Source organism: Electrona antarctica (genome assembly GCF_951216825.1).
Source record: "Electrona antarctica genome assembly, chromosome: 9".
Taxonomy (NCBI): Eukaryota; Metazoa; Chordata; class Actinopteri; order Myctophiformes; family Myctophidae; genus Electrona; species Electrona antarctica.
The window spans coordinates 54,191,810-54,207,163 of record NC_136790.1 but is presented as its reverse complement, the minus strand read 5'-3'; positions in this window follow the sequence as shown (position 1 = coordinate 54,207,163).

The window sequence follows — 15,354 nt, the reverse complement described above, 5'->3', positions numbered from 1 at the left end:
TCTAGAGAAATGTTGCCCACACTGATCACATCCATATGGTTTCTCTCCTGTGTGAATTCTCTGGTGGATTTTAAGGCTGAACATTTGAGAGAAGTGTTTTCCACACTGGTCACATCCATAGGGTTTCTCTCCTGTATGACTTCTCTGGTGACTTTTAAGGATTTCCATTCTAGCGAAGTGTTGTCCACACTGATCACATCCATAGGGTTTCTCTCCTGTGTGAATTCTCTGGTGGCTTTTAAGGCTGGACATGTGAGAGAAGTTTTGTCCACACTGATCACATCCATAGGGTTTCTCTCCTGTGTGAATTCTCTGGTGTGTTTTAAGGCTGTCCATTCTAGAGAAGTGTTGTCCACACTGATCACATCCATAGGGTTTCTCTCCAGTGTGAATTATCCGGTGTTTTTTAATGTCGGATATATCAGAGAAGTGTTGTCCACACTGATCACATCCATAGGGTTTCTCTCCAGTGTGAATAATTTTCTGGTGCTTTTTAAGGTTGGACATTTGAGAGAAGTGTTTTCCACACTGGTCACATCCATAGGGTTTCTCTCATGTATGACTTATCTGGTGCCTTTTAAGGATTTCCATTTGAGCGAAGTGTTGTCCACACTGATCATATCCATAGGGTTTCTCTCCTGTGTGAATTCTCTGGTGGCTTTTAAGGCTGGACATGTGAGAGAAGTGTTGTCCACACTGATCACACCCATAGGGTTTCTCTCCAGTGTGAATTCTCTGGTGCTTTTTAAGTTTGGACATTTCACAGAAGTGTTGTCCACACTGATCACATCCATAGGGTTTCTCTCCAGTGTGAATTCTCTTGTGTGTTTTAAGGTGTTCCATTCTAGAGAAGTGTTGTCCACACTGATCACATCCATATGGTTTGTCTCCGGTATGAATTATTTTGTGGATTTTAAGGCTTGTAATTTGAGAGAAGTGTCGTCCACACAGATCACATCCATAGGGGTTCTCTCCAGTGTGAATTATCTGGTGCATTTTAAGGCCGGACATGTGAGAGAAGTGTTGTCCACACTGATCACATCCATAGGGTTTCTCTCCAGTGTGAATTCTCTGGTGCGTTTTAAGGTTGGACATGTCAGAGAAATGTTGTCCACACTGATCACATCCATTGGGTTTCTCTCCAGTGTGAATTCTCTGGTGTTTTTTAAGGTGGGACATTTGAGAGAAGTGTTGTCCACACTGATCACATCCATAGGGTTTCTCTCCAGTGTGAATTCTCTGGTGGATTTTAAGGCTGGACATTTGAGAGAAATGTTGTCCACACTGATCACATCCATAGGGTTTCTCTCATGTGTGCATTCTCTGGTGGATTTTAAGGCTGGACATTTGAGAGAAATGTTGTCCACACTGATCACATCCATAGGGTTTCTCTCCATTGTGAATTATCTGGTGGCTTTTAAGGTTGGAAATTTGAGAGAAATGTTGTCCACACTGATCACAGCTGTGCTGTTTTGGTTTAGCCAAGCTTCTTTGTTAATTTACTGTTGGTAAGACAGCGAGGCCAGACTGATGATGCAACACTGGAATGGAAACAAAGATAAACCCTATTTTTTAAGGTGGGACATTTGAGAAAAGTGTTGTCCACACTGATCACATCCATAGGGTTTCTCTCCAGTGTGAATTCTCTGGTGGATTTTAAGGCTGGACATTTGAGAGAAATGTTGTCCACACTGATCACATCCATATGGTTTGTCTCCGGTATGAATTATTTTGTGGATTTTAAGGCTTGTAATTTGAGAGAAGTGTCGTCCACACAGAATAGAATAGAACTTTTATTGTCACATCACATGAATTACAAGTAAAACAGTGGGTGAAAAGCATTGTAGTGCAGCTTGAAACAACAACAGCAGTTGAAAGTGCAAAAATGTGCAAAAAACCTTAAGAACGTTTGATTACAAACGACACTCATATTAATAAATAAATAAAGATAAAACAAAGATAATTAAGTCCAGTGTGTCCTACACTACTGCTTATTAGCAGTCTCACTACCGTAGGGAAAAAAACTTTTTAGTGTCCTATTGGTGGTACTTGGGATGCTAAGAAACCGTTTACCAGGGCGGGGGTTTCTGCAGGCCTTGAAGAGTTTATGGCTGGGGTGGTAAGTGTCTTTGATGATCCGATTTGCTTTGGCTGTGCATCTTTTTTCATATAGTTCTTGGAGGGATGGAAGTTCACCTCCTATGATGCGCTGGGCCGCTTTCACCACCCTCTGCAAGGCCCCCCTGTCGAGTGCGGTGCAACTGCCATACCAAGCAGTACAGCAGTACAACAGCACGCTCTCGACCGTGCTGTTGTAGAAGCACCTGAGGATTCTGGGGCTGACATTGAACTTTTTCAGCTGCCGGAGGCAGTGGAGGCGTTGTTGGGCCTTCTTTGTCACGTGTGTGGTGTGTGTTGACCATTTAAGGTCTTGAGTGATGTGTACCCCAAGGAACTTGAATTCACTGACCCTCTCCACCGCCACTCCATCAATGTAAATAGGGGCGTGCTCTCTCCTTGGTACCCTGTAGTCCACAATCAACTCCTTGGTCTTTTTAGCATTGAGGGTGAGATTGTCCTCCTGGCATCGTAGAGCCAGTAGTCTGATCTCCTCTCTGTATGCAGTATCATCGTCATTAACAATCATGCCCATGACTGTCGTGTCGTCCGCATACTTGACCATGATGTTGGAGCTGAGCTTGGTCTCGCAGTCGTGGGTATAGAGGGAATAGAGGAGGGGGCTCAGCACACAGCCTTGGGGGGCTCCAGTGCTAAGGGTCAGGGGGTCAGATGTTATGTCACCCATTCTCACAAATTGGCAGCGGTTTGTCAGGAAGTTCAGTATCCAGGTGCACAGTGCCGGATGCACACCCAGGACTTTGAGCTTTGCATCGAGCCTGGCAGGAACTATGGTATTAAAGGCTGAACTATAGTCCACAAACAACATCCTTACACACCTGCTGCCCTTGTTCTTAAAGTCCAGATGTTGGAGGGCGGAGTGGAGAGCCAGTGCAATTGCGTCGTCGGTCGATCTATTCTTCCGGTATGCAAATTGCCAGGGGTCCAGAGTAGGGGGCAGCATCGCACAGATGTAGTCTCTCACTAACTTTTCAAAGCATTTACATGCAATGGAGGTTAGAGCGACAGGTCTCCAGTCATTCAAGCCTGCCACCTTGGACTGCTTTGGGACCGGGACAATGGTGGACATCTTGAAGCTGGCAGGGACCACTCCTTGGAAAAGGGAGAGGTTAAAGATGTCCGTGTAAACATCTGCTAGCTGGTCCACACAGGCCTTGAGGACACGGCCTGGTATATTGTCCGGGCCTGAAGCCTTGTGGATATTCAGCCCTTTAAAGGCTCTCCGTACGTCATGGACAGAGATGGACAGCTGTTAAATTGGTCCTCCAGTTTGGCCGCATACTCCTTCTTGGCCTTTCGGATGGTCCTCTGGAGGTCGGCCCGTGTGGTTCCGATGTCCCCAGCCCGAAAGGCTGCGTTGCGGGCCTGAAGTGCCTGATGGACCTCGCCGTTCAGCCAGGGGTGCTGGTTAGGGTACACCCTGACGAGCTTCCTCTGGACAGTGTCATATATGCAGTCTATGATGTGACTGTTGACTGCATCTGTATACACACTGACATTGTCCTCAGAAGCCCGCCTGTGCACCCCCCAGTCAGTGTGATGGAACCGGCCCTGGAGTTCGACGAGGGACTGCTCTGTCCAGACTCTGACTTCCCGTGCTGTGACAGGTGTTTGCTTCAGCCTGTGCCTGTAGGCGGGCAGCAGCTGGATAGACATGTGGTCTGACTTTCCAAACAGACTTTCCAAAGGTAGTCGGAGCAGGGCCTTATAGCCCTTCTGGACAGTGCTGTAACAGTGGTCCAGAGTGTTTTCTCCTCTTGTGGCCACTGTGATGTGCTGGTGGTAATGTGGGAGAACTTTTTTCAAGTTGGCCTTGTTGAAGTCTCCTGCCACTACAATGGCCGCATTTGGATGTGCAGACTCCTGAGACCTTATAAAACCTGATAGTTATTTTAGGGCTATATCAGTCTTAGCTGCAGGATGAATATAAACAGCATTACATTTACATTACATTACAGTCATTTAGCAGACGCTTTTATCCAAAGCGACTTACAATAAGTGTATTCAACATAGGTAGGGAACAAAAACTACTAATCACCAGAAGTCTTTAGTGCATTTTCTGCAAAAACAAGCAACCAAGAGTATACCTAGCGCTAAGGTAAAAGTGCAATATATCAGCTACCTATTTCCTTAAACAGATGAGACAAAATAGCTAAATCAAAGCACATACAATTACAGCACTTAACTCCCTGGGGAGCCAGAAGGGACGGCATTTAACAAAGAAACATTCCAGGTCCACAGAGCAGTGTGACGTCACTGTGTGTGTGTCTTCACACCAGGCGTCGTTGGTGTAAATACAAACTCCTCCCCCGCTCTGTTTACCTTTCGGGTCAGCTGTGATGCGGTCAGTGCGGTGGACAGAGAAGCCCTGTAGAGCGACATAGCTGTCAGTGTGTTTATTTCCCAGCCACGTTTCAGTGAAGATGAGGGCACTAGTGTTCCTCGTTTCCTCCTGGAACTTAATGCGTCCGCGGAGCTCGGAGAGCTTATTGTCCAGTGACTGGGCATTGGCCAGGAGGATCGTCGGTAGGGCGACACGACTTCCGCGCCGTCTTGTTCGTACGAGGACTCCGGCTCGTCTTCCCCGCCGTACCCTTCTCTTTCTTCGGCTCCAACCGATTCCCTCGGTCGGGGCGAAAAACGGCGTTTCTCCCACAACGCTACTCAGCGGCGGGTTGTACGGGTTTTCCGCAAATATCTCCGGTAAACTATGTGCGATCACGCTTCTAATGTTAATCAGTGATTCTCTACCGTATACTCGTGAGGATCGCGCGTTATAAATAAAAATTATAACCCCCGGCTTCAAACTGCTGGTGTGAGAGAGCTTGCACCCACGGCTGCCTTCCTTCGGCGCCATGTTTTTGAGTACAGATCACATCCATAGGGTTTCTCTCCAGTGTGAATTCTCTGGTGCATTTTAAGGCCGGACATGTGAGAGAAGTGTTGTCCACACTGATCACATCCATAGGGTTTCTCTCCAGTGTGAATTATCTGGTGCGTTTTAAGGTTGGACATGTCAGAGAAATGTTGTCCACACTGATCACATCCATTGGGTTTCTCTCCAGTGTGAATTCTCTGGTGTTTTTTAAGGTGGGACATTTGAGAGAAGTGTTGTCCACACTGATCACATCCATAGGGTTTCTCTCCAGTGTGAATTCTCTGGTGGATTTTAAGGCTGGACATTTGAGAGAAATGTTGTCCACACTGATCACATCCATAGGGTTTCTCTCCTGTGTGCATTCCCTGGTGGATTTTAAGGCTGGACATTTGAGAGAAATGTTGTCCACACTGATCACATCCATAGGGTTTCTCTCCATTGTGAATTATCTGGTGGCTTTTAAGGTTGGACATTTGAGAGAAATGTTGTCCACACTGATCACAGCTGTGCTGTTTTGGTTTAGCCAAGCTTCTTTGTTAATTTACTGTTGGTAAGACAGGGAGGCCAGACTGATGATGCAACACTGGATTGGAAACAAAGATAAAGGGAAAACTATTGATCTTCAATTTGTATTATTGTGAGAATAATGGCTTCCATTTTCGCATTGCAACTTTTCAGGAATAGAAAGCTATAAGTTTCTATTAGCTTGGATTGCCCATCGATGATGTCACTGGTGGACGGGTTTCTGATCTGCCCACAGCCCTCCTATTAGACACAGACCGAGTAGAAAACCATTGTGCTATTTTATCATGATCTTTAGTGAGGACCAACTATATAAAGATAAGTTGAAAAGTGGTGAAGTGGTCCTTTAAATAATACTACAATACTTCTATTCTAGCCTGAATTAACTCTGACACAAAAAAGTGGAATATTGAGAATACAATGAATATTGAGAATGTTGTGTTTAAATTATCAAAATATGACAGGGGTGACAAACAGTGTTGTTTTTGGCAGCAAATTTTGATTTTGGTTTTAGTCATAGTCTCTTGAATAGTTTATTTAGTTTTAGTCACATTTTAGTCACCTGGAATGTTTTACTGTTAGTCTAGTTTTAGTCGACTAAATATAAGATTTTAGTCGACTAAATCTACAGTTGATGTAGTCGACTAAAATGTATTTTGGCGGGCTGTGATGCCGTCGTAATGACGGATTTTACACTTGCTGAAAATAGCTGATCTACAAGCTCACAACGCGTCGCAGTGCGACGCGTTGTGAGCTTGTAGATCAGCTATTTTCAGCATGCAACCAAGTGTAAAATGACTCCTACTGGATCTCTTGTCCACTAGTCCCTTCCTAACATTTTAGTCTAGTTTTTATTTGTTGACGAAATCGTCAGTATATTTAGTCTTAGTTTTAGTCACCATAGCTTAGTTTTCATGTAGTTTCCATTTAGTTTTCTTCAGTGGAAAAAGGTAGTCGACGAACATTTTTCGTCTTGGTTTTAGTCGACGAAAACAACACTGGTGACAAAGCAGGGAGAGCGAGTAACATACCATGGTCTTTGTGTTCCTGCTGTTCAGCAGAGTTGAGGTTGATAGAGTTCATCTTCAGCTGAAGTCTGGAGTCCACAGTCAGATCTGATCAGAAATGGTTGATATCCTGGAGCAGTTGTGGAGAACTGCCATATAGTATATCCAAATTCTAGCAAGCTGGAGTTGAGCCTCAGAGGGGCAGCTTCTTCGTCCAAAACAAACAAAATAACGAGATATACTTTGTGCTTGTACAGTATACAGGGGTTGGCAACGTTGACAATGGAGAGGGCCACTATACAGTATTTAAACACTAATTCCAGAGGGCAACATTGCATACTACTGTCATAGCAAAAATAGCAGATCTATACAAGCTCAAAGCGTGTCGCACTGTGACAAGTTTTGAGCTTGTAGATCAGCTATCTTTTGCTATATTTGAATTGAATACAAATTGATTGGACAAAATTACATTATATTCATACTCAGTTAAGATATTACACATTGCTGTGGCATTGATGGATGACATGCCATGACATCCTTGTGTCTGTGACCCAGCTATTCTCAATTCCAATACCCAAAGTCTGGGCCACTCACTCGCTCACACTCAGTCACTCCAGCATGGTGGTGTTACGGTGACATTGGTGACCTGCTGAAATATAAAGACATCACATAATGTCAGCGACCCAATGTAAATCATTGACGGTTTTTAGTGTAAGTGAGCATGTGGCCCAGATTGTAAGATTGTAAGACTTCATGGCCGTGGCGGACATTTTGTCGCTCATTGAGCCCATAGAGATTTCCAAAAACATTTATATAAATTACTAGAGCGGTGCCCGTTGGGCCTTTACAGCGGTGCCCGTTGGGCACTGGCCTACTTGGAACGATGCAAGTTGGAAATGCAGTGGTGTCATGGTGTTTTTGTACTGGTACCACAGCATTTGAATGACGTCACGTGCACACGTGCACGCACACGCGTGCATGTGCCTCATTGCGGCATGCACACATAACAGCCTAAGCCTATTGTTAAATAGTGTGTGAGAGTTTTAGACACAAACACAGAAGTAGACTTAAAATAGTCAGACAGACATCTTTACTGCACACTAGCACAACTAAAAGGTTTGCTTTGGATGAATGTATCTGTTCTTTGATGGAGGAAGTAACTAGTATAAAGTTTTCAAATTATTGTAGTGAAGTAAAAGTAAAAATGTTGTCTCTGAGATGTAGTGGAGTAGAAGTAAAAGTACTGAAAATGTGACACTCGACTTAAGTAAAGTACAAATACCTCTAAACTGTACTGAGGTACAGTACTTCAGTAAATGTACTTAGTTACTTTCCACCATGGCCCACACAACTCTGATGAATTCAACATGGTGGACCCTGTTGTAAACAAGTGTAATTTATCAGTGTGTCGTCCACAGTAACAGTCTCTGTATTGAGTTGTGCTGCACGCGCGCGCACGCGCGCACGCGCGCACGCATGCACACACACACACACACACACACACACACACACACAAAAGCTCTTTTCTCACAACATTAACAACACTAGGTCGGGTTCTTTATAAACTCAAACTGCCATTTATTTCAGGCATTCATGAGAACTATAATCAACAAATTGCACAGTCAGTACATAATATTGACCAAACAAATAAATTAAGATACAAATCTTCTACAATGTAGAAATGCGCGAAGCGCAGCTGAACGTGTCCATCAAACAAAACAACAAAAAAAAAAATAGAATACCTTGTTGGTCGCTTATTGTTGTGTAAAAGAGGTCCTTGATTCTGGAGTCTCTTAAAGTCTTTAGAATGTTCCTGACAGTCTGCTTTGGCTTCTGACGTCTTTCTTATTTTAACAGTCCGTATCACAGTGAAAAACTGCAAGTGTCCTTCTTCCTTCCTTCATGCAGACCAGAGTCTGAGTGAGACTAAATGTTCTTCTTCCTTCCTTCATTCAGACCAGAGTCTGAGTGAGACTAAATGTTTGCACCACCTGTTCCATGACATGCAATCATGCACCAATCAGTCAATCAACCAATCATGGTCCAGCCTAGCTCTATGACAGACAGGGAACTTTGTTCTGCCTCAGAATATCACATAATGTTTTTACATGTTTTATTACCTCACATGAAATCAATTATGAACCAAATGTGTATTATGTTTCATGACATTATCATAAATTATGCTTTATGAACTTATGACCATGAATTGTAGCTATTTGTTATTTTGGTATTTTTTATAGGCCTAGTAAGCATTTTAATGACAGCACAGGAAAAGGACCTCTGCCAGAATATTGTTGTTTGAGGAAAACTAACATGTGTAATATGTACAGTAACATGTGGCAGTTAGTTGGCTGTATGGAATAGAATGTTGATACTACAACGGTATATATGTTGCAAATATCACTCTCACAGTTTGAGCAGGAAAACATGTCTCTCCACTAAGTCAAGCATTTGGCCTTGGGTAGGGGAGGAATGCAGGGGGGGGGGGGGGGGTGTTGGTACTCAAGAGGTAGAGCAGGTCGTCCAATGATCCATGGGTCAGCGGTTCGAATCCCGGCTCCTCCTGTCTACATGTCAAAGTGTCCTTGGGCAATACACTGAACCTTGCATGGCTTCCGCCGCAATCGGTGTATGAATGTGTGTGTGAATGGGTGAATGTAATGCACAATCTATGTAAAGCGCCTTGGATAAAGGCGCTATATAAATGCACCATTTACCATTTTACCATTTACTCACAGATTTCAGCCTCGGTGGTTAAACTCCCTGTGGGTGAATTATCTCCCGACAATGACCACCTATCCAGATATTATCCCTTACATAGTTCACTACCATCTCCTGCATAGAAGCTCTGTCTGGCTCAACTTGACCCCTTGGAAATGCTTCTGGGTTCTAACCAGCCTTGCTGGCCATGTTGAAACTAAATGTTTTTTATAGCTTAACATATTCAATTAACTCTCATTTAAAATCTAAGTCTTATTTCAACCACTTTATTCAATGCGACATATTACTCAAACAACACTTAAGATATGGTTTTCATCAGGGCAAGTATGATCATAGTATTCCAGTCCCACTGATCCTACTTTACATTATTATTCTTTGCATCTCCAGCGAGCACCTGGTTGAGTTTTTTTTTGTCATATTGCATATTCAGTTCAGTTCAAATGTATCTCACATATGTGTACAAACATGTGAACTTCTACATCATTGGAGTGATTGAAAGCTTTTTCACACACATCACAATGAAAGGGGTTCTCTGTGAATTATCTGGTGTCGTTTAAGGTTGGACTTTTGTGAGAAGTGTTGTCCACACTGATCACACCCATAGGGTTTTTCTCCAGTGTGCATTCTCTGATGCTTTTTAAGGCTGGACATTTCAGAGAAGTGTTGTCCACACTGATCACATCGATAGGGTTTCTCTCCAGTGTGAATTATCTCATGCTTTTTAAGGCTGGACAAATGAGAGAAGTGTTGTCCACACTGATCACATCCATAGGGCTTCTCTCCAGTGTGAATTCTCTGGTGGCTTTTAAGGCTTGACATTTGAGAGAAGTGTTGTCCACACTGATCACATCCATAGGGTTTCTCTCCAGTGTGAATTCTCTGGTGGCTTTTAAGGTGGGACATTTCAGAGAAGTGTTGTCCACACTGATCACATCCATATGGTTTGTCCCCGGTGTGAATTCTCTGGTGTGTTTTAAGGCTGGACATTTGAGAGAAGTGTTGTCCACAATGATCACACCCATAGGGTTTTTCACCAGTGTGAATTCTCTGGTGGCCTTTAAGGTGGGACATTTGAGAGAAGTGTTGTCCACACTGATCACACCCATAGGGTTTCTCGCCCGTATGAATTATCTGGTGCTTTTTAAAGCTGGACATTTCAGAGAAGTGTTGTCCACACTGATCACATCCATAGGGTTTCTCTCCAGTGTGAATTCTCTCATGCTTTTTAAGGCTGGACATTTCAGAGAAGTGTTGTCCACACTGATCACATCCATAGGGTTTATCTCCAGTGTGAATTCTCTGGTGTGTTTTAAGGCTGGACTTTTGAGAGAAGTGTTGTCCACACTGATCACATCCATATGGTTTGTCCCCGGTGTGAATTCTCTGGTGTGTTTTAAGGTTGGACATTTGAGAGAAGTGTTGTCCACACTGATCACATCCATAGGGTTTCTCTCCAGTGTGAATTCTCTCATGCTTTTTAAGGCTGGACATTTCAGAGAAGTGTTGTCCACACTGATCACACCCATAGGGTTTCTCTCCAGTGTGAATTCTCTGGTGTCCTTTAAGGTGTTCCATTGTAGAGAAGTTTTGTCCACACTGATCACATCCATAGGGTTTCTCTCCAGTATGAATTTTCTGGTGGCGTTTAAGGTGTTGCATTTGAGAGAAGTGTCGTCCACACTGATCACATCCATAGGGTTTCTCTCCAGTGTGAATTCTCTCATGCTTTTTAAGGCTGGACATTTCAGAGAAGTGTTGTCCACACTGATCACATCCATAGGGTTTCTCTCCAGTATGAATTGTCTGGTGGCGTTTAAGGTTTTGCATTTGAGAGAAGTGTTGTCCACACTGATCACATCCATAGGGTTTCTCTCCAGTATGAATTGTCTGGTGGCGTTTAAGGTGTTGCATTTCAGAGAAGTGTTGTCCACACTGATCACATCCATAGGGTTTCTCTCCTGTGTGAATTCTCTGGTGGATTTTAAGGCTGGACATTTGAGAGAAGTGTTTTCCACACTGATCACATCCATAGGGTTTCTCTCCAGTGTGAATTCTCTCATGCTTTTTAAGGCTGGACATTTCAGAGAAGTGTTGTCCACACTGATCACATCCATAGGGGTTCTCTCCTGTGTGAATTATCTGGTGTCTTTTAAGGTCAGACATGGCATGGTAACGTTGTCCACACTGGTCACAGCCGTGCTGTTTTGGTTTAGACGAGCTTCTTTGTTCATTTACTGTTGGTAAGACAGGGAGGCCAGACTGATGATGCAACACTGGATTTGAAACAAAGATAAAGGAAAAAACTATTGAGAGGTTGAAAGAAATCGACTTTGTGGATTGAAATTTACATCAAGTTCCCCAATTAATGCCCCGCAAATTAATTCCAAATTTGTTGTGCATTTTAACACATTCCATCCGTACGACGTCTGGAAACGTCATAGGGAATCCAACCGACGGGTTGCAATGACGTGTGTACACGTCCTAGCGCATCCTCAATGATACCAGACGAGAGAATAATATTCAGATTTTTTTATTTTTGAGTGGGACTCTGTACGCTTTGCTCTTTGTTTATATTAGCGTCCCGTTCACTAGCCTGTTAGCGCGGCAGAAAGAATTCCTCGTATCTGCTAATCTAGGGCGCTCTCCGTGGTTTCTGATCTGATGGATATACTAAGCGCTTAATTTCTGACTTCTCATCCGCCTCTCGTTCAAAATATGAATGCTTTGGACTATTTAGCACCCCAGAGCTCCTATTTTGAAATCCCGGGAATGATTGTGTTAAGAAAGAAAGCAACAATTTTTGTTGTGCATTTTAAGAAATTACTAGACATTAGACAAGTGTGTCAAGTAGCAAAATATCAATGACCAAAAACTAACAAATAATTACATCATTTTATTATAAGCCTAAGCTATATGTTCTATTATTATTATTTCACGTAATGACACAATAACAACAACAACAACAATAAATAACCTAAGCTATGTTCAAGTGGTTAAAGGACCACTTCACCACTTTTCAACTTATCTTCATATCATTGGTCCTCACTAATGTTCATGATAAAATACCACTATTTCTTTCTACTCGGTCTGTGTCTCATAGGAGGGCTGTGGGCAGTTGAGATACCCGTCCACCAGTGACATCATCGTTAGACAGATTTTCTATTTAAACGATAACAGATTTAGATTTGTATTATCGTGAGAACGATGGCTTCCATTTTCGCATTGCAACTTTTAGGAATAGAAAGCCTGCAGTTTCTATTAGCTTGGAAAAATCTGTCTATCGATGATGTCACTGGTGGAGGGGTTTCTGATCTGCCCACAGCCCTCCTAGGAGACACAGACCTAGTAGGGAAAAAAAAGTATCATGGTCTTTAGTGAGGACCAATTATATGAAGATAGGTTGAAAAGTGGTGAAGTGGTCCTTTAAACCACACATACCACAATATTTATATTCTAGCGTGAAGGAACTCTGAGACAAACAAAGTGGAATATTGAGAATACAATGAATATTGAGAAATTAAATGCTGTGATTAAATTATCAAAATATGACAGGGGTATCAAAGCAGGGAGAGTGAGTAACATACCATGGTCTTTGGGTTCCTGCTGTTCAGCAGAGTTGAGGTTGATAGAGTTCATCTTCAGCTGAAGTCTGGAGTCCACAGTCAGATCTGATCAGAAACGGTTGATATCCTGGAGCAGTTGTGGAGAACTGACACAGACCCACCAACTCTCCTCATACTAGAGAGAGGTGGAACCATCTCTCAACCAATCACAACCTCACAAACCCCTCCCTCCTCCCCCCAGGCACGCTCTGTGCAACCCTCTCAACCAATCACAACCTCACAAACCCCTCCCTCCTGCCCCCAGACACGCTCTGTGCAACCTTCTAGAAAGAAACTGGTGAGATTGCTTTGTAAGCTTCATATTTAACATATATTAATCTATCTATATTATACATGGGATGATGGGCAACTAGCGGCCCGGGGGCCACATGCGGCCCCCACCTTCACTTAATGTGGCCCTCAGCTGTTACAATTCCACAACATGCAAACATGACCCATGACTTTAATTACTTCAGTCTAAATAAGTAGCTCAATGCTCAACACAAGTATAGCCTAATTAAAGGCATTTGAAATTACATAAAAAATGTTAATTTTCAGGATTCCAATATAAAAAAAAATAGCAAAAAATAATTCAAGATTTCAATTCGAATATAGCAAAAAATAGCAGATCTACAAGCTCAAAACGCGTCACAGTGTGACGCGTTGGCGGCCATCCATCCGTCCATTCATCCGTCTGCCCTGTGCCAAACTCTTTCATGGGCGGGAGGTAATGTGTGAGCACAAACAATTAAGGTATATTACAGTATAGAAAACAAAATAAGGAAATATACTTTGTACAGCAGGGGTGGGCAACTTTGATGATGGAGAGGACCACTATATTTCCATACTCATTCCAGAGGGCTACATTAATTGCATATACTGTCATTGCAAAAATAGCAGATCTACAAGCTCAAAACGTGTCACACTGCGACGCGTTTTGAGCTTGTAGAACAGCTATTTTTGCTATATTTGAATTGAAATCCAGAGTTTTCGCTATTTTTGAATTGGAATCCTGAAAAGTAAAAAATATATATTTAATTTCAAATGCCTTTCAAATGGCTTTAATTACAGTTATGAACTAAATACAAATACATTGGACATAAAAAAGAACTAATTTAGCTACTAATTTAGACTTAAGTAGGCTAATTAAAACGGGTCATGTTTGCAATTGTAACAGCTGAAATCTATAATATATAACCTGAGGGCCACATTAAGTGAAGGTGGGGTCCGCTTGTGGGCCCCGGGCCGCCAGTTGATATCAACCTGAGGGCCACATTAAGTAAAGGTGGGGTCCGCATGTGGCCCCCGGGCCGCCAGTTGATATTAACCTGAGGGCCACATTAAGTGAAGGTGGGGTCCGCTTGTGGGCCCCGGGCCGCCAGTTGATATTAACCTGAGGGCCACATTAAGTAAAGGTGGGGTCCGCATGTGGCCCCCGGGCCGCCAGTTGAAATTAACCTGAGGGCCACATTAAGTAAAGGTGGGGTCCGCATGTGGCCCCCGGGCCGCCAGTTGATATTAACCTGAGGGCCACATTAAGTGAAGGTGGGGTCCGCTTGTGGGCCCCGGGCCGCCAGTTGATATTAACCTGAGGGCCACATTAAGTAAAGGTGGGGTCCGCATGTGGCCCCCGGGCCGCCAGTTGATATTAACCTGAGGGCCACATTAAGTAAAGGTGGGGTCCGCATGTGGCCCCCGGGCCGCCAGTTGATATTAACCTGAGGGCCACATTAAGTAAAGGTGGGGTCCGCATGTGGCCCCCGGGCCGCCAGTTGATATTAACCTGAGGGCCACATTAAGTGAAGGTGGGGGCCGCATGTGGGCCCCGGGCCGCCAGTTGATATTAACCTGAGGGCCACATTAAGTAAAGGTGGGGTCCGCATGTGGCCCCCGGGCCGCCAGTTGATATTAACCTGAGGGCCACATTAAGTGAAGGTGGGGTCCGCTTGTGGGCCCCGGGCCGCCAGTTGATATTAACCTGAGGGCCACATTAAGTAAAGGTGGGGTCCGCATGTGGCCCCCGGGCCGCCAGTTGATATTAACCTGAGGGCCACATTAAGTAAAGGTGGGGTCCGCATGTGGCCCCCGGGCCGCCAGTTGATATTAACCTGAGGGCCACATTAAGTAAAGGTGGGGTCCGCATGTGGCCCCCGGGCCGCCAGTTGATATTAACCTGAGGGCCACATTAAGTGAAAGTGGGGTCCGCTTGTGGGCCCCGGGCCACCAGTTGATATTAACCTGAGGGCCACATTAAGTAAAGGTGGGGTCCGCATGTGGCCCCCAGTTGCCCATGTATAGTGTACAGTGTACTAAAATGTTTGTTTTATATCCCTCCCTTAATTAGATCTAGCTATTTCCTGTTTGTCGATCTGTTTTGAAGGGCGGTGGTGGTGGATCAGGGGTAGAGTGGCCGGATGGAAACCGCAAGGTTGCCAGTTCGAACCCGGCCGGCTCCCCCAGAGTTAGTGTCGAAGTGTCCTTGACC